The sequence below is a fragment of the Schistocerca gregaria genome, chromosome 1 (genome assembly GCF_023897955.1).
Source record: "Schistocerca gregaria isolate iqSchGreg1 chromosome 1, iqSchGreg1.2, whole genome shotgun sequence".
Taxonomy (NCBI): Eukaryota; Metazoa; Arthropoda; class Insecta; order Orthoptera; family Acrididae; genus Schistocerca; species Schistocerca gregaria.
This window is the reverse complement of record NC_064920.1, coordinates 1044396214-1044416267: the sequence shown is the minus strand read 5'-3', so window position 1 is coordinate 1044416267 and position 20054 is coordinate 1044396214. Positions and strand designations below refer to the sequence as shown.

The 20054-nt window shown below is 44.2% G+C and overlaps 1 protein-coding gene and 1 non-coding gene across 3 annotated transcripts in view; one reads left to right on the top strand and one right to left on the bottom strand.

Annotated features, from left to right (window-relative positions):
* LOC126280740 (mucin-5AC) overlaps positions 1 to 20054 on the bottom strand; it is a 400966-nt gene that overhangs the window by 124551 nt on the left and 256361 nt on the right. The window lies entirely within an intron of this gene.
* On the top strand, positions 19849 to 19956 carry LOC126286608 (U6 spliceosomal RNA). The gene has a single exon (XR_007551711.1). It is a non-coding gene; the product is annotated as a U6 spliceosomal RNA (small nuclear RNA).

Genomic DNA, 20054 nt, shown 5'->3' with positions numbered 1-20054 from the left:
CGTTGCACATCTCCCTGTTCGAGAATATCCTGAAAAGATTACCGACAGTGATTAATATCCCTGACACAAACTAAATCTTCTAGGGCAACGCCATGTTCCACAACAAACGCGTTGTTTACAAACTCTGAAGCCAAGAGCTAAGTCCTACGTATCGTTAACGGTGATGCTTGTGTTCTTTTGTTCTTGTTAGCTGGCCAGTACGCAGAACATGTTCGCTCTCCCGTGAGATGTATTTTGAAACCGAAATGTGGCACTTTGGAGATCGTTATCAACGCACATACATCGTAGCACTATTGTATTATGATGATTGCGCCAGTTTCGCTAAAGCGGTGATCAGGGCAAAGATTGGTTTGCGTACTATGGTGTTTACAGCACACGAGCTTCTTGTAAACCCTTCGGCTCACGTATTCTGAAAGATCACAATACTGTCGAACGACATTTCTTTTCCGTATTTGCTGCCAGTTTGCAATCAAATATTATTATGGAGCTTTAGCCACAGGTAAAATCTTTTTTTTCCTACATGTCTCAAATTTTTCATTTCAATTAGACAACCGTTTTATCCTTCCATTATTTCTACATTGTTGTCATTAAAATTGTGATACCAGAAACGACAGCTTACACAGCGCAGTAAGAAAGTGACAAAATTTGTAACTGCAGCTACGTTCCGATGTGACCAGCTCAAGCGTTAAGATGTGCAAGTGGCTTAGTGTAGGTGTTCCTAGCTACGTACAAGGAAATATCTCGTGGACAGTAAAAAAGCTGATACTTTGAACGCAGAACCTTTTCCTTTCTCAGGCAACTGATCTAACAACCTTTTTATTTGTTAATTTATTTTTAATGAAATTATTCAGCAACAGGTAGTAAGAAACTTTTACATTGACTTTAAATACAACATTTAAATAAGATGTATAAATGGTAAGAACTTTTCTCTTTTCCATTTATCGAGGATGACTTCTTGTTTTTCGTTCTTCATGTGTTGTTTGAAGTCATATACAGACTCTCTTCCCTCACTGAAGAGGGATGAACCACGTGAGTATTCTTGTCCCGGATAATGAAAACGGTTTGACGTCCATGTACATTTTTTCTTGCCGTTTATTTCATTATCAGTCGTACACAGCAAACTTGCTGTTTAAATTTTATTATTTTTCACAGGCCTGCAATTTTGGAGCAATCTGCTGGTCAGTGTATGGTAGCGCCAACTATTCCACAGTAAAGCTATCGGAATTAAATCATTTATTAAACACGTAAGCTGTTGAGCGTAACCTTGAACTTAAGGATTTGTCTACAAAATTTGACCAAACCGTCTCTCAGTTAAAGCCTTTGTTTTTCATCTAGCTTTCTGAGGGATATGGAGTTTTTTCCCAATAGTTTTGATTATTTTCTTTGTCGTATAGAATCTTTCATTGAGAGCCTTCTCTAAAACATATGTTGCTGTTTGCAAGTCAGGATTTATATCTGCTGGCGTCCTCCTGTCACCCATATTTTCAGTGACGATACCCCACCCACACTTCAGTAAGTTCGACCAATAGGTGGTAATTTGAAGGTGTTTTTTGAGATTTTTCTCTATAAGGGCTGAACATTTTGCCTCAGAATTTATTAACCCTATGTCGTCTTCGGTAAGTGATTTCGTCAGCTAATCCATTACTACCGGAACAACATACCTTTCCAAATAAATCAGCCTACCTACTTTTTGATTTTTACGGTACATGTACTATCTATTGGTATGATTTGTGCAACACGCCCCATTTTGGAAAGGGCCTGTATGTTTACACATTCAGTCTTTTGGTGTTTAATTTTCTTGTACTATTCGCTCTCAGAGCACTTCTTGCTTTTTCTACCACTCATTTGGAGTTGACGTTAATTAACTCGTGCTGTTTTTTTTTTCACCTTCGGTGAATAGATGTAACATGGGATGGTCACAAGAGAATTGCTTCGACACTGTTTATCGTTGCCTGTGGACCTTTTTTTATAATTGTTCACTACTTCCGATACTTTTGCGGTGTCTAGGAGTTCTGTAATTATAGTGGTAACGTCACTAGCGTACGCGTTCACAGTGAATCTTTGTGCATCACCACGGAATCCTGGTACTGAGGTTGCTTGTTTTGCTGATTAATGTTTCTAAAGAGATGACAAACATTATCATTGATAAGGGATAGCCCTGTCGGACAGACGTTCGACAGGGAATGTTTTTGTGAAACATCCTTTCCTTTCCACCTTGGAAAACATTCGGTACTGGCTTGTTAACAGTAAATTTATTGTTCTTGGTGGGAATCTGAAATGCTCTAACAGATTCGTTATGTACTGATGACTAACTTTATATCCCTGCATAAATATTGAGCTATGCTGCCTCTTTAACACTCCATAATTGAAACAGTGTTGCCGGTGCAGGAGTTCGTACACGATCAGATTTCTCAATTATGTCCCATAAATGTTCGATGTCGGACGATACGGGTGGCAAAACCATTCGCTGGAATTCTCCAGAATGTTCTTCAAAGCAGTCGCGAAAATTGTAGCCCGGTAACATGCCGCATTGTCATCCACAAAAATTGCATCGTTATTTGGCAGCTTGAAATTCATGAACGGCTGCAAATGGTCTCCAAGTAGCCGAACATAGCCATTTTCTACATACGAAGGTAGCATCTGTTCCCGAAGCAACAGATACCATTGATGACCGGCAAACATGTCCCCAATGATGTATATCAACGCCTGTTTGCAGCTACGGTGTCGATTTAATTATCATTTCATTCTAGAGAAGCTGCACTGTCATCAGTGGTATCTGTTCTTTCGGGAACAGGTACTTCCTTCATATATAGTTAAAATATGGCTACCCGGCCATTGACCTTCTTGTGCGAACGCAAATGCTATGCCTTAACTCGTACGAGACTTTGTAGAGTAATCTGCCAAGAGTAATGAGTGTGATTGGCCAACATCTAATAGGCGCACTACGAATGTAGTGGTGTGGACATGTTGGGAAAGTCTCATGGGGAGTGTGCAAGGGATACGTCCCTGCAGGCGCACTATTCTATGTGCCCTCGGGGCTCAGATGGATAGAGCGTTTGCCATGTAAGCAGGAGATTCCGGGTTCGAGTCTGGTGGGAGCACCCATTTTCAACATGTCCCCAATGATGTATATCAACGCCTGTTTGCAGCTAGGGTGTCAATTTAATTACAATTTCATAGCCATTTCCAATTAATGATCGGTTCAGTTGGACCAGGGGACCTAGTCCATTCCACGTAAACACACTCCACACCATTATGGGTTCCTCGCCAGCTTGAACAGTGCCTTGTTAACAACTTGGGTCCATAGCATCGTCGTGGTCTGCGCCACATTCGAACCCTACCATCAACTCTTACAAATTGAAAACGGGGCTCATTTGACCAGGTCACGGTTCTCCAGTTGTTTAGGATCCAACTGATAAGGTCACGAGGCCCACGTGAGGCGTTACATGCGATGTCGTGCTGTTAGCGAAGGCACTGGCATCGGTCGTCTGACGCCATAGCCATTAAGGCCAAATTTCGCCGCACTGTCCTAAACGATACTTTCGTCCCCCATATTGATTTCTGCGTTTATTTCACTCAATGTTGCTTGTCTGTTAGCACTGACAATTATACGCAAAGGCCGCTGGTATCGGTCCGTTTGTGTCGCCCGTGGTGAGAGGTAATGCCTGAAATTTGGTATTCTCGGCACACTCTGGACACTGTGAATCTCGGAACATCGAATTATATAACGATTTCCGAAGTGGAATGTCCAACGCATCTAGCTCCAACCCTACCATTCCACGTTCAAAGTCTGTTACGTCCCTTAGTGCGGCCATAATTACGCTGGAACCTTTTCACATGAATCACCTGTGTACAGACGACAGCTCCGCCGATGCACTGTCCTTTTATATCTTATGTCTGTCCCCAGACCGGTCTGCCGCTGTGGTTGCCCCGGTTGCTGCCCGCAGTGGGGCTGAACCCTCGCCTGTGGTTGATTGGGAGGTCGTTCCAACGCGTGGCAGGCAGCGAAAGACGTCCCCGGAGGCTGATCAGAAAGCCTCCCCGGTGCGTCTGACAAACAGGTTTCAGGCACTGTCTCTGGTTGAGCCAGATGCAGCTGTCTGCCCTGTTTCAGAGGATCATTCTAAGCCTTCAAGGTCTGGGCAATCGCAGAGGGTGGGCTTATTGGTAGTTGGGAGCTCCAATGGGGCCCCTTAGGGACATGGCGGCTAAGGAGGGGAAGAAATCCAGTGTGCACTCCGTGTGCATTCCGGGAGGAGTCATTCCTGATGTGGAAAGGGTCCTTCCGGATGCCATGAAGAGCACAAGGTGCAGCCAGCTGCAGGTGGTGGCACATGTCGGCACTAATGACGCGTGTCACTTTGGATCTGAGGAAATTCTCTCTGGATTCCAGCGGCTATCTGATTTGGCGAAGGCTGCCGGTCTTGCTTAGGAGATGAAGGCAGAGCTCACCATCTGCAGCATCGTTGACAGAACCGACTGCGGATCTTTGGTGCAGAGCCGGGTGGAGGGTCTGAATCAGAGGCTCAGACGGTTTTGCGACCGTGTTGGCTGCAGATTCCTTGACTTGCGCCATAGGGTGGTGGGGTTTCGGGTTCCGCTGAATAGGTCAGGAGTTCACTACACTCAGCTGGCGGCTACACGGGTAGCGGAGGCTGTGTGACGTGGACTGGGCGGTTTTTTAGGTTAGAAGGCCTCGGGAAAGTACGGGGTGGGCTGCAATGTCAAAGGGTGCATGGATAATACAGGATGTGCTTGGATAAAGGAACAGTCGGAATTATAGTTGTAAATTGTAGTAGTTGTGCTGGAAAAGTCCCTGAGCTTCAAGCACTAATAGAAAGCACAGAAGCTGATATCGTTACAGGTACAGAAAGCTGGCTAAAGCCTGAAATAAGTTCTGCAGAAATTTTTACGAAGTCTCTGACGGTGTTCAGGATAGATTAGGCAGAATTGGTGGTGGAGTGGTTGTGTCTGTCAGTAATGGTTTATCTTGTAGTGAAGTCGAAGTAGATACTCTGTGCGAATTGGTATGGGTGGAGGTTATACTTAACAGCCGAACTAAGTTAATAATTGGCTCCTTCTACCAATCCCCAGAGTCCGATGATACAGTTGCGGAACAGTTCAGAGAAAGTTTGAGTCTCGTAGCAAATAAATACCCCACTCATATGGTTATAGTTGGTGGGGACTTCAACCTTCCCTCGATATGTTGGCAAAAATACTTGTTCAAAACCGGTGGTAGGCAGAAAACATCTTCCGAGATTGTCCTAAATGCTTTCTCCGAAAATTATTTCGAGAAGTTAGTCCACGAACCCACGCGAATTGTAAATGGTTGCGAAAACACACTTGACCTCTTAGCCACAAACAATCCAGAGCTGATAGAGAGTATCCTGACTGATACAGGGATTAGTGAGCACATGGTCGTTGTAGCTAGGTTCAATACCGTTTCTCCCAAATCCATCAGAAACAAACGCAAAATAATTTTATTTAAAAAAGCGGACAAATTGTCACTAAAAGCCTTCCTAAAAGACAATTTCCATTCCTTCCGAACTGACTATGCAAATGTAGACGAAATGTTGCTCGAATTCAAAGATATAGTAGCAACAGCAGTTGAGAGATTCATACCTCATAAATTGGTAAGAGATGGAACGGATCACCCGTGGTGCACAATACAGGTCCGAACGCTGTTGTAGAGGCAACGGAAAAAGAATGCGAAGTTCAGAAGAACGAGAAATCCCGAAGATTGGCTAAAATTTATAGTCGCCTGAAATTTGGCACGGACTTCGATACGAGATGCCTTTAATAGGTTCCACAACAAAATATTGTCTCGAAATTTGGTAGAAAATCCGAAGAAATTCTGGTCGTATGTAAAGTACACAAGCAGCAAGACGCAGTCAATATCTTCGTTGCGCAATGCCGATGGTACTGTTACCGACGACTGTGCCGGTAAAGCAGAGTTATTTTCCGAAATTCTTTCACCATGGAAAACGAATGAAATATTCCAGAATTTGAAACACGAACATCTGCTAGCATGAGTTTCTTAGAAGTAGATACCTTAGGGGTTGCGAAGCAACTCAAATCGCTTGATACGGACAAGTCTTCAGGTCCAGATTGTATACCGATTAGGATCCTTTCAGATTACGCTGATACAATAGCTCCCTACTTAGCGCTAATATACAGCCGCTCGCTCACCGATAGATCTGTACATACAGATTGGAAAATTGAGCAGGTCGCACCAGTGTTTAAGAAGGGTAGTAGGAGTAATCCATCTAACTACAGACCTATATCATTGACGTCGGTTTGCAGTAGGGTTTTGGAGCATATACTGTATTCAAACATTATGAATCACCTCGAAGGAAACGATCTATTGATACGTAATCAGCATGGCTTCAGAAAACATCGCTCTTGTGCAACGCAGCTAGCTTTTTACTCGCACGAAATAATGGCCGCTATCGACAGGGGATCTGAAGTTGATTCCGTATTTCTAGATTTGCGGAAAGCTTTTGACACCGTTCCTCACAAGCGACTTCTAATCAAGCTGTGGGCCTATGGGGTATCGTCCCCAGTTGTGCGAGTGGATTTCCGGTCAGGAAGGTCGCAGTTCGTAGTAATAGACGGCTAATCATCGAGTAAAACTGAAGTGATATCAGGTGTTCCCCAGGTAAGCGTCCTGGGACTTCCGCTGTTCCTGATCTATATAAATGACCTGGGTGACAATGTGAGCAGTTCTCTTAGGTTGTTCGCAGGTGATGCTGTAATTTACCGTCTAGTAAGGTCATCCGAAGACCAGTATCAGTTGCAAAGCGATTTAGAAAAGATTGCTGCATGGTGTGGCAGGTGGCAGTTGACGTTAAATAACGAAAAGTGTGAGGTGATCCACATGAGTCCCAAAAGAAATCCGTTGGAATTCGATTACTCGATAAATAGTACAATTCTCAAGGCTGTCAATTCAACTAAGTACCTGGGTGTAAAAATTACGAACAACTTCATTTGGAAAGACCACATAGATAACATTGTGGGGAAGGCGAGCCAAAGGTTGCGTTTCATTGGCAGGACACTTAGAAGATGCATCAAGTCCACGAAAGAGACAGCTTACTTTTCACTCGTTCGTCCTGTGTTAGAATATTGCTGCGCAGTGTGGGATCCTTACCAGGTGGGATTGACGGAGGACATCGAAAGGGTGCAAAAAAGGGCAGCTCGTTTTGTATTATCACGTAATAGAGGAGAGAGTGTGGCAGATATGATACGCGAATTGGGATGGAAGTCATTACAGCAAAGACGTTTTTCGTCGCGGCGAGATCTTTTTACGAAATTTCAGTCACCAACTTTCTCTTCCGAATGCGAAAATATTTTGTTGAGTCCAACCTATATAGGTAGGAATGATCATCAAAATAAAATAAGAGAAATCAGAGCTCGAACAGAAAGGTTTAGGTGTTCGTTTTTCCCGCGCGCGTTAGGGAGTGGAATAGTAGAGAGATAGTATGATTGTGGTTCGATGAACCCTCTGCGAAGCACTTAAATGTGAATTGCAGAGTAGTCATGTAGATGTAGATGTAGATGTGCACGACATTACTGTCATCCGTATATGTGCACACCCCTATCCCATGACTTTTGTCAGCTCAAAGTGGTAATAAGTAGATCTCTCTGCCATGACTAAATGCATGAAAATAATTATGTACTTATCAATAAATTTATATATTCTCAATTTTTTGCGTTATATACATTTGTATTCGTACAGATTCTTTGCCGTAATATGTAGTTTCACACTTGAACTTAGATATTCTCCAGTGCATAAAGATAAAATAATATGTTTTCCACGCGACACTGTGAGGAACGAACATGGTTTTCAAGTTTATTGGTAAGAGTTGTTTCATGTAATTGCAACGTACTCATCTCAAAATTTACAACAAACTTTATTATAGTGAATTAGTGATCTTTTCAGATATTCGAAAATAATAACAGTGCACATCCATTAATGTTTGGAAGACGAGATAGAGTTTCTGTTTGCGAAACTACTCATTGTTGTGGACTCGTACCCATCGGCACGTAATGCGGAACGCAGTTCATTAGTGACATCGCAAAACGGAAGCGACAGTGGGAAAACAAAGCACTGGATTATTTCGTGGGTTCACTAGAGATGACTTTCTTTTTCTGCTTTCAGCGCGTGCGAACACGGAGCTGACAGGGGCAGTGTTGCACAATTTTAAGAAAATTTTCTCATGTCGAAAGAAAAACGGGAAAAGGAACAACTGTGTGAAGTTAAATGAAAGTGTGAGTCTGCAGTTAACGAAGATATTATTGAATGGCCACGCAGAAACAAAACTTCGGCCAGCAATCTGCTTATAAATATGTCAGGGGAAAGAACCCGAGCAGTAATAACCTGTTTAAGAGATTGATAGTATGGTACTAAGAGCAGCAGCGCTATACGAACACATTAAGTCATTGGTAGACAGCAGCCGTAAAGGCTTGTTTTAGAGTTGCTACAGCAGTTATTACTAGTAATAATAGTGTTCACTTAGCTTCGTACAAATGTCGCCATATCCTATTGTCATTTGTGTACAGAAATGACCGGGGATGATATGAAAATGATGAGAAATCAATAGAGAGGCATGAGTGGTATCGAACCATGAGACTCCCCACCGGTTACGAAACAGGTTTTCCTAGATTGTTTGTATGAATACAAGGTGAGACGGATTCGGCCTGATTTCAGTGCATAAAAGTGAAAAAGCTTGCATACTTTCCCTTCTTTCATTCCATAATGTCATATGGTATAATATTTTGGGGTAACTCTTCAAGTCAAACAAAAGTATTCAGAGTCCAAAAGCGTGTAATACATATTATTTGTGGAGTAAACTCACGGACGTCTTGTAGAAACCTCTTCAAAGAACTGGGTATACTAACTACTGCCTCTCAGTATATTCACTCCTTAATGAAATTTGTCCTAAATAATATATCTCTTTCTCCAAAAAACAGCTCAGTTCATACATACAATACCAAGAACAAAAATGATCTGCAAAGGGACTTAAAAGCACTTACTTTATTTCTAAAAGGGGTCCACTACTTCAATAATTTGCCAGCAAACATAAAAAATTTAGTTACAAATAGAGATCACTTTAAAAGGAGCCTGAAAGACTTACTAGTGGCCAACTCCTTCTACTCCATTGACGAATTTTTTAATAGAAACAAATGATGTATATATTTATACTATTCGTATTGTTATTTCAGCTTTATATATATATATACACTCCTGAAAATTGAAATAAGAACACCGTGAATTCATTGTCCCAGGAAGGAGAAACTTTATTGACACATTCCTGGGGTCAGATACATCACATGATCACACTGACAGAACCACAGACACATAGACACAGGCAACAGAGCATGCACAATGTCGGCGCTAGTACAGTGTATATCCACCTTTCGCAGCAATGCAGGCTGCTATTCTCTCATGGAGACGATCGTAGAGATGCTGGATGTAGTCCTGTGGAACGGCTTGCCATGCCATTTCCACCTGGCGCCTCAGTTGGACCAGCGTTCGTGCTGGACGTGCAGACCGCGTGAGACGACGCTTCATCCTGTCCCAAACATGCTCAATGGGGGACAGATCCGGAGATCTTGCTGGCCAGGGTAGTTGACTTACACCTTCTAGAGCACGTTGGGTGGCACGGGATACATGCGGACGTGCATTGTCCTGTTGGAACAGCAAGTTCCCTTGCCGGTCTAGGAATGGTAGAACGATGGGTTCGATGACGGTTTGGATGTACCGTGCACTATTCAGTGTCCCCTCGACGATCACCAGAGGTGTACGGCCAGTGTAGGAGATCGCTCCCCACACCATGATGCCGGGTGTTGGCCCTGTGTGCCTCGGTCGTATGCAGTCCTGATTGTGACGCTCACCTGCACGGCGCCAAACACGCATACGACCATCATTGGCACCAAGGCAGAAGCGACTCTCATCGCTGAAGACGACACGTCTCCATTCGTCCCTCCATTCACGCCTGTCGCGACACCACTGGAGGCGGGCTGCACGATGTTGGGGCGTGAGCGGAAGACGGCCTAACGGTGTGCGGGACCGTAGCCCAGCTTCATGGAGACGGTTGCGAATGGTCCTCGCCGATACCCCAGGAGCAACAGTGTCCCTAATTTGCTGGGAAGTGGCGGTGCGGTCCCCTACGGCACTGCGTAGGATCCTACGGTCTTGGCGTGCACCCGTGCGTCGCTGCGGTCCGGTCCCAGGTCGACGGGCACGTGCACCTTCCGCCGACCACTGGCGACAACATCGATGTACTGTGGAGACCTCACGCCTCACGTGTTGAGCATTTCGGCGGTACGTCCACCAGGCCTCCCGCATGCCCACTATACGCCCTCGCTCAAAGTCCGTCAACTGCACATACGGTTCACGTCCACGCTGTTGCGGCATGCTACCAGTGTTAAAGACTGCGATGGAGCTCCGTATGCCACGGCAAACTGGCTGACGCTGACGGCGGCGGTGCACAAATGCTGCGCAGCTAGCGCCATTCGACGGCCAACACCGCGGTTCCTGGTGTGTCCGCTGTGCCGTGCGTGTGATCATTGCTTGTACAGCCCTCTCGCAGTGTCCGGAGCAAGTATGGTGGGTCTGACACACCGGTGTCAATGTGTTCTTTTTTCCATTTCCAGGAGTATATATATATATATATATATATATATATATATATATATATATATATATATATATATATATAATGGTGACATGTTCCACTTCCACGAGGATCTTCTCAACATGGATCTATGGAATGAAAAACTAATCTAATCTAATCTAATCCCGTAATGCACTAGTGTCTCGACTTTCTCCACTCTCAAGTCGATACACTTCTCGCAAGGTATTCGCTGTTAGTCGCTTCCACAGCTGAAGGGCACTTCTCAGCCGTCTGCAAGATTCCCACCTTGCAACAACAACTTCATTAGACTCAGAAAGTTTGCAGCCTAAAATTATTTTAGATTAGGAAATAACTAGAAATGTAAGAGCACCAATCTGATAAACAGGATAGATGTTTCAACAAAAAATACCTGAAACATCCTAATTTTCCATTGCCAAGGAGTCTTTATGAAAAGGTGAACGGTCCTAACGTGTTATGATTTAGTAATTTAGCACTCTTGATGTATTCTGGCATTCTGTCCAGTCAACCAGACTTTTATTCGTCAGTAATTGTTTTACCCAGTACGAGGTGAACCATGAGAAGAATTCCTGTCCTAAAGGTGTCAGGAGGATATCCAGATTTCTGCTTCGATGAGGTCCTCCTGCTCTTGTATCGAAACTTTTGACCAAGAGCTGTTTCTACATTATTTTATAAATTGTGCATTATTTTACGTTTCCGTTTATTTCATGTTGACGAATTATAACCTTATGAAGACCATTGCGAGATCCTGTTACCACGTGCATCACAGCGTGGGCGTGAAGTGGCGTGGCAACTGGATACATAACCCGTATTTGAAATACGCTGAACAATACAGATCTTGTGGGCAAAACCCATAAACTGCAGAGAGATTCATCGTGAAATTCTCGCGGTATACGAACTAAGTGCAATGTTGCATTCAGCCGAGGTGAAGAGCCATCAATTTGACCACGGCCACACAGATGTGATCGGGCTGATCGGGAAGGAAGGCCATCGACATCGAGCAGAGACGACAGTGTCCAGGCAATAGAGGAACTGATTCGCAGCAAATGCAGATTTCTGACGATCGGAACGTTCATACTGCGGTTTTCATATGGCTCCGTTGTAAGAGGTCCATGACTAAGGTTCAAATGGCTCTGAGCACTATGGGACTCAACTGCTGTGGTCATTAGTCCCCTAGAACTTAGAACTACTTAAACCTAACTAACCTAAGGACATCACACACATCCATGCCCGAGGCAGGATTCGAACCTGAGACCGTAGCAGTTGCACGGTTCCGGACTGCGCGCCTAGAACCGCGAGACCACCGCGGCCGGCCCGTGACTAAGGAATTTATTGCTAGCGCACTCGAGCAGATGTAACTTCGATGGAACGCTCACGCGCTGCCTGCGATATGTAAGCTACAGTAGAATCGCAGCCCGGAGAGCAGTGTTGGCAGTAGTAGTTGTAGTAGCTCGCAGTGGGGCTGTTGGGCCGGTCATGGAGAGCGATGGCGGTGCCTGAGCGATGTAGTATAAGGTAAAACCAAAAATTACTACCTATAGCCGCGGGTATATGTAATTTGTAACAACTGATTTTGTACTATTTTTACATCTAGTCCCATGTAAATGTTTTTAAAAAAATCTTCTAATAATAATCTTACTTATAAAATTAACTTTTGACAATCATTAATCTGAATTTAAAGTTTTCACTAATTTCTCCTATTCATGGTCATCCCGATTATCGTAAAGAAAAATCTGTTGTTTCTTTTTACACACGACAAATCTAGCGGCCAGCATTACACTGGGCTCTACCAGAAACATTTCTTATAGGAGCAGATATATACGCGTTATCCGGCAACTTAATTGAGGTAAGAATTTTCAGTTTATTTAGAATGACTTTTCAGGGCCATGACGCATCAATGCTGACGTCCAGATTTACCAGTTTAGATTCATAGTCACTTAATTATTGAAAGGTTGTATATGAGTCATAATTTAATTGAGACGTTAGTCACATTTTATTGTGAGGTTACGGAAAGAATTTATCTGTTGGGATGTCACACCGTGGCCGAGGAACGAAATTATATCGTCGAGGAACTCAACAGTTGGTAGAAAGCTCCTACCGCTGTTTATACAGACTTGATGGCTATATTGAAGAGTAGTGTCATGCATCTGTGTCACACTGACGTGTAATGCGGGCTTCAATAAATGGTACTTGGTCTGCCATAATAATGTGTAACTTACTTTTGAAGCCGCCTCGTACGAGTTACCTCAACAGATATTTGTTCCCGGATATTTCAGTTTTCGACTAGCCCTAGAAATTCTGACACCCTGTATTACTGTGCAACTTATACCAACATGATAAAAACGAAATTTCATTGATGCCTACGCCACCTCAGCGGCAAGCCTAGAACTTTTCACTTAACTCACCTACGTCCGTGGGGCATCAAGCTAAATATGTGTTGTAGCGTAATCTCGGGCGAATCGGTACAAAAATTTGAAAATTTATAATGCTGCTTTTATTATTAGGAGAAAGTGTAAAGTTTCTACTTCAGTCTTTAACATAATATTTAGGAACGTTTTACAAGGCCTATTGCTTTTGCAAACAGATACATAGTGAATGTATTAAAGATAACAATTACGTATCACATGTCCCTAATTTCCCTTGCCAATGAGGAAGAATCGGGACAGTCACTGAGATGAATCGGAATAATGTTACAAGGACATTTCTTGTCCTTTTCACTGTCACATAAATTACATATTTATTAAAGAGGTATATAGAGCATCTTAGGACAAATTTCCATGGTTTTACCCAATAAAGTAAAATACTGATGAACGTCATGCTTATTAAGGCCCTTCAAACGAAATGAAGAGAGACCTTAAGCCTCCCTGATTGCTCTTTGGATTGCGCTTACGAAAAGCAAAGAGCCAGTCAATTCCCGCTACTTGATGTTGTTTCGGAAACTTATATTCGATTCCATTTTGCTCTGCGAAGAAAAAAACACCTTTTCTTAAAACGTCAGAATTCAATCCGAACCCACATTGTAAGACGTGTTTATTTCTATTGTCAAACCACAATTTATGAAAGACGTTTATATTTTATTAATAGGATTAAGTAGGAATAATTTATATTTTAAATGTTGGAAATAATTGTGGTAGCAGGGAATGTCTGCACCAAAATATTGTTGGCAAGAGAGACCGCAAATTGACATAATTTTAAAAAGGGCGTGAGAGACCGCGTATGGACACATCTTAAGAAAAGAGCGGGAAAGACCGCGCATTGATGCATTTTGTAATGGTGGCAGGGATTGTCTGCACCAGAAAGCATTGTTGGCAAGAGAGACCGTAGGAAGTCAGTAGTAAGTGAGATGTGAAGCGAGTTGGTGGCAGGTCTCAAGCGAGAGGTTGAGAGGAGCATTGTGCCTGCCAGCCACCAGCTATGATTTACAAGAGATTATAAACGGATGTACAGAGACATCAGCTAACTATTATCATAAGAGGAACTAATATTATTTAATTATTTTCTTTGCGAAACTCGAGACTACTATGTTTGCCCAATGCCAGTAGTAAGATTATTGTAAAAAGTAAGTCCCATTTGAAAGTTTGTAAAATCATTTCATTACCAGCAGTAAATATTTGAAGAAACGTTTTCAGAATATAATTAATTTTTGCCAGCAATGTTGCGTTACTGATTATAATCCATCCCAAAAACCATCAAGTAAAACTTGGCAAAAATTTTATTGTTATCAAGAAAAAGTGTAGCTATGAAGTACGTAACTTCAAATTAATTAAAGAATAACGTCAGCTTTGCTATTAAAGAATAACGTCAGCTTTGGTAATAAATACATCCACTTATTAGGACAGCCCACCAGCAGTTAATAGAGTATAGTAAACCAGAGTAAGTATATTCATGTCGCAGTTCGATGTAGCAGTCAGATGGCGGTCCACTAACAGTAAAGAAGGGAAGACACAGTTTTGGGTTATAGCAGATAACGACTGAGGGCCACGACGACGACACATTCTATGTTTCGTCGAAATAATCAGAAAATCACTTTTAATAAGCAGCAGTTAAATTTATATGCGACGATTGAGAAAGAGAATAAATTTCAAACGGAAGATTTCATTTGTTATTATTAAGTAAGAGATAGAAATCCTAAGAAAAGGTTCATAGGTTATTGTAGAACGGAAGGGAGATATAGAGGAGACGGGAAGGTTTCAACATGACGAGAACCTGAGCATCTGTTCTGCTAAATACTTTTCTTATTCGACGATAAACGCAGATTTCCATCCTTCTTCTTCAGCTGATAATCATTACCACTTTGTGATGGACATAAATGAGGCACGCCAAATAACTTTTGAGGCATGAAGTACGCTCCTTCCTTGGTGGAATGCAGTAATACACTCCTGGGAATGGAAAAAAGAACACATTGACACCGGTGTGTCAGACCCACCATACTTGCTCCGGACACGCACGGCACAGCGGACACACCAGGAACCGCGGTGTTGGCCGTCGAATGGCGCTAGCTGCGCAGCATTTGTGCACCGCCGCCGTCAGTGTCAGCCAGTTTGCCGTGGTATACGGAGCTCCATCGCAGTCTTTAACACTGGTAGCATGCCGCGACAGCGTGGACGTGAACCGTATGTGCAGTTGACGGACTTTGAGCGAGGGCGTATAGTGGGCATGCGGGAGGACGGGTGGACGTACCGCCGAATTGCTCAACACGTGGGGCGTGAGGTCTCCACAGTACATCGATGTTGTCGCCAGTGGTCGGCGGAAGGTGCACGTGCCCGTCGACCTGGGACCGGACCGCAGCGACGCACGGATGCACGCCAAGACCGTAGGATCCTACGCAGTGCCGTAGGGGACCGCACCGTCACTTCCCAGCAAATTAGGGACACTGTTGCTCCTGGGGTATCGGCGAGGACCATTCGCAACCGTCTCCATGAAGCTGGGCTACGGTCCCGCACACCGTTAGGCCGTCTTCCGCTCACGTCCCAACATCGTGCAGCCCGCCTCCAGTGGTGTCGCGACAGGCGTGAATGGTGGGACGAATGGAGACGTGTCGTCTTCAGCGATGAGAGTCGCTTCTGCCTTGGTGCCAATGATGGTCGTATGCGTGTTTGGCGCCGTGCAGGTGAGCGCCACAATCAGGACTGCATACGACCGAGGCACACAGGGCCAACACCCGGCATCATGGTGTGGGGAGCGATCTCCTACACTGGCCGTACACCTCTGGTGATCGTCGAGGGGACTCTGAATAGTGCACGGTACATCCAAACCGTCATCGAACCCATCGTTCTACCATTCCTAGACCGGCAAGGGAACTTTCTGTTCCAACAGGACAATGCACGTCCGCATGTATCCCGTGCCACCCAACGCGCTCTAGAAGGTGTAAGTCAACTACCCTGGCCAGCAAGATCTCCGGATCTGTCCCCCATTGAGCATGTTTGGGACTGGATGAAGCGTCGTCTCACGCGGTCTGCACGTCCAGCACGAAAGCTGGTCCAACTGAGGCGCCAGGTGGAAATGGCATGGCAAGCCGTTCCACATGACTACATCCAGCATCTCTACGATCGTCTCCATGGGAGAATAGCAACCTGCATTGCTGCGAAAGGTGGATATACACTGTACTAGCGCCGACATTGTGCATGCTCTGTTGCCTGTGTCTATGTGCCTGTGGTTCTGTCAGTGTGATCATGTGATGTATCTGACCCCAGGAATGTGTCAATAAAGTTTCCCCTTCCTGGGACAATGAATTCACGGTGTTCTTATTTCAATTTCCAGGAGTGTAGTTTTCCGCATATCATCGTCCGTCCCACAACCTTTACCATTGTACATTTGCGAGATATCCCTACTCAGTCTTAATGTAGTATTTTTAATCTACAGAGGTAACACTGAAATCATTTTCCATGAACATAAGAAGCACAATAAACTCATTTCAGATCCCCGACCTAAAATCTACTACAAATGAATACATAATCAGAGTAACTGGTAACTAACTAACAAAGTTTGAAGAAACAAAATATTATAAATCAAAAGCTCCTGTTCGTCTTAACTTAAGTAACTAGTATCTGCTATGAGAAATTCAGAACACTACACTACACTGGCACTTTATTAGGCGGTTTTCTGATACACTACGTGATCAAAAGTACTCGGACACCTGGCTGAAAATGACTTTCAAATTCGTGGCGCCCTCCATCGGTAATGCTGAAATTCAATATGGTAGTGGCCCATCCTTAGCCTTGAAGACAGCTTCCATTGTCGCAGGCATACGTTCAGTCAGGTGCTGGCAGGTTTCTTGGGGAATAGCAGCCCATTCGTCACGTGGTGCTGCACTGAGGAGAGGTATCGATGACAGTCGGTGATGCCTGGCACGAAGTCGGCGTTCCAAAACATCCTAAAGGTGTTCTGTAGGATTCAGGTCATGACTCTGCGCAGGCTATTCCATTACAGGGATGTCATTGCCGTGTAACAACTCCGCCACAGGCCGTGCATTATGAACAGGTACTCAATCGTGTTGAAAGATGCAAACACCATTCCCACATTACTCTTCATCAATGGCAAGCGAGGAGGTGCTTAAAAATCGATGTAGGCCTGTGACAGCGCCAAGGCGTGCAAGCGCCCTCCATGAAAAACACGACACCACCGCCTCCGAATTTTACTGTTGGCACTACACACGCTGGCAGATGACGTTCATGGGCATTCGCCATACCCACACCCTGCCGTCGGATAGTCACATTGTGTACAATGATTCGTTACTCCACACAACGTTTTTCCACTGTTCAATCGTCCAATGTTTACTCTCCTTAAACCAAGCGAGGCATCGTTTGCCGTTTACCGGCGTGATACGTGGCTTATGAGCTGCCACTCGACCACGAAATCCAAGTTTTCTCACCACCCGTCTAACTCTCATAGTACTTGCAGTGGATCCTGATGCAGTTTAGAATTCGGTGTGATGGTCTGGATAAATGTCTGCCTATTACACGTTATGACACTCTTCAACTGTCGGCGGTCTCTGTCAGTGAACAGACGAGGTCGGCCTGTACGCTTTCGTTCTGTACGTGTTCCTTCACATCTCTACTTTATTATCACATCGGAAAAAGTGGACCTCGGGATGTTTAGGAGTGTGGAAATCTCGCGTACAGACGAATGACACAAGTGACACCCAATCGCCTGACCACATTCGAGGTCCGTGAGTTACGCCTAGCGCCCCATTCTGCTCTCTCAAGAGGTCTAATGTTTACTGAGGTCGCTGATATCGAGTACCTGGCAGAAGGTGGCAGCACAATGCACCTAATGTAGAAAAACATGTTTTTTTTGGGGGGGGGGGGAGGTGTCCGGTGTCCGGATAATTTTGATCATAAAATGCAGAAGATATTAGTAATCTAAAGCTGGCAGCAATCTTTTGTACGCAGTTCATTTCTTCTGGGGATCGAATATTCTAAAACTGTCGCTATGCATCCACTGTCCCGATTCATCCGAGCTATAGTCGTATTACCACACTGTCATGATAGCCGATCGTTGTTTCAGTCTCTGCTTTAAGGTTTTCTTAATCGTGAATGTTAGTTTTGGAGATGAATGTTTCGGTCTCTTCTTTAATTACTTCCTGTGTCGTACTCTTAAGCTGGCTGGACCCCATTCCAGTTCTCTAATAAAGGACAGTCCCTTGGTTTCAATGGGGATTGCATCCTGTTCCCATCTAGCGGAGAGGTGGAAGGAGGTAATTTTAGTCGGAAGTAAAATACAGGTAAGTCCCACAGGAAATGCAGTTTAAAACGAGTCACTAATTAGGCCCGCGAGACTCCGCCACGCTATAGTTTAATAGAACGAGGTGTTTTCCCAAGTGATAGAGTGGAAACTTCATTCCGTCAGACAGCTGCACACGACGGCAGACCTGAGGCGTAACGGACCGCCCCCAACGAGTGGGGGCAGGGTTAGCAGTCTCATAATTAAGCCGGCTCATCCACCTGAGACGGGAATGCTCGAGACGTGACCTTTATACTACAGCAGCAGGAGACGTGGCCTGTTAACGACCGTAACGATGCTCCGCCTGATACGGAGGCGCTCTTGTCGGCTGTCGGCGGTCACCGACCTGTGAACTCCCCTGCCCCAGTCGTCCCACACGTCCTTTTACTACAGTTAAACCCAGTGGCCTTATAGCTTTGAAACTGAATCATAGGATTCTTGAAAAAGTCCGATATGGGTCCGTGTTGTGGTTTGGCAAGCTATTGTAAAAATGAAAACTGGAGGGATGATTAAGATGTCTTATTGTCTAGCTCATGCGGCGATGTGTAAATGTCCACTCCTCGAAGCGTCAAGGTTCTTAGGACTTAGCAGCCTAGCAACTATGCAGTTATGAGAAACGGAGGACAGTGTCCGACTGCGGAAGCAGGGCGAAAGAAAAGGGCCATTTCTTTCTCAAACAAATCATACCGGTTATTGCCTTAAGCCATTTAAGGAAACCTCGGAAACCCTAAATTCTATGTCTCTGTACGTCCATCTCTTCAGAGATGGTTGAGGGACTCGGATGTTCGTTACAGGATGTCAAATCAAAGACTTTTCAGCCATCTATTTTCCAAACTTATTTTATTTGGCTACCAGTTTGGGCGATTTACTAGACCATCTTCAGGCTCCTGGCCGACGTGTTGGAAGATTTCACCGCGGTTCGCCTCAAAACAGGGCCTGAATTCGAATACTGCCGACTCGGCAGATGATCGTTGAAGTGATCGGTATAGCAAGCAGAAATCTACAAACACCAATATTCCAATGGTTGCCCATGTTTTGACGAGGACCGAGGTGAAATCTTTCTACAAGAATTCTTGTTTCACGAACTGAGTCTATAACAGGTATAAAAATTACCAAAGATAGACTATCTGTTGCACTGTGTTGTAACGATAATGACAGTCACAAAACGCCAGTGTTTGAGATCATATTGTGCCGTACGACCCACCTATTTTGCAGTGCAGGCACTACTGTACACTCCACTCTCGCGTATGATTTTTTACTGTTTCTACGTTTTCTTTTCGTTTATGTAAGGCTTGAACAAGGAATTTTTTAACGTGGAACAATATTTCAGACAGTATTTCCAGTTGAAAATTAAAGTTGTAATCTACTGTATTGTATTGCATTGTGGTATTGTGACGTTACGAGTAAATAAGACTTCCTCTGATAATGTGATCTTTTTTGAGTTCCATCCATGCATCCGGTCCCACAGAGGGCGGATTAGAGACGTTCTGCTGTAGAAAAAATTGGAACGATACAGAGAACATTAACAAGGCTCCGGCGCAAGGGTGACCCTCGAAATCGTGAAACGTTCCACATTAATAGAACAGGCACCTGAACTTACCATAAAAAGTGTAAAACTCAAAAGCTTGGTAATAAACAAACTGATGGCACAGATCTTTTTAGTGCCTCTTCCCATAG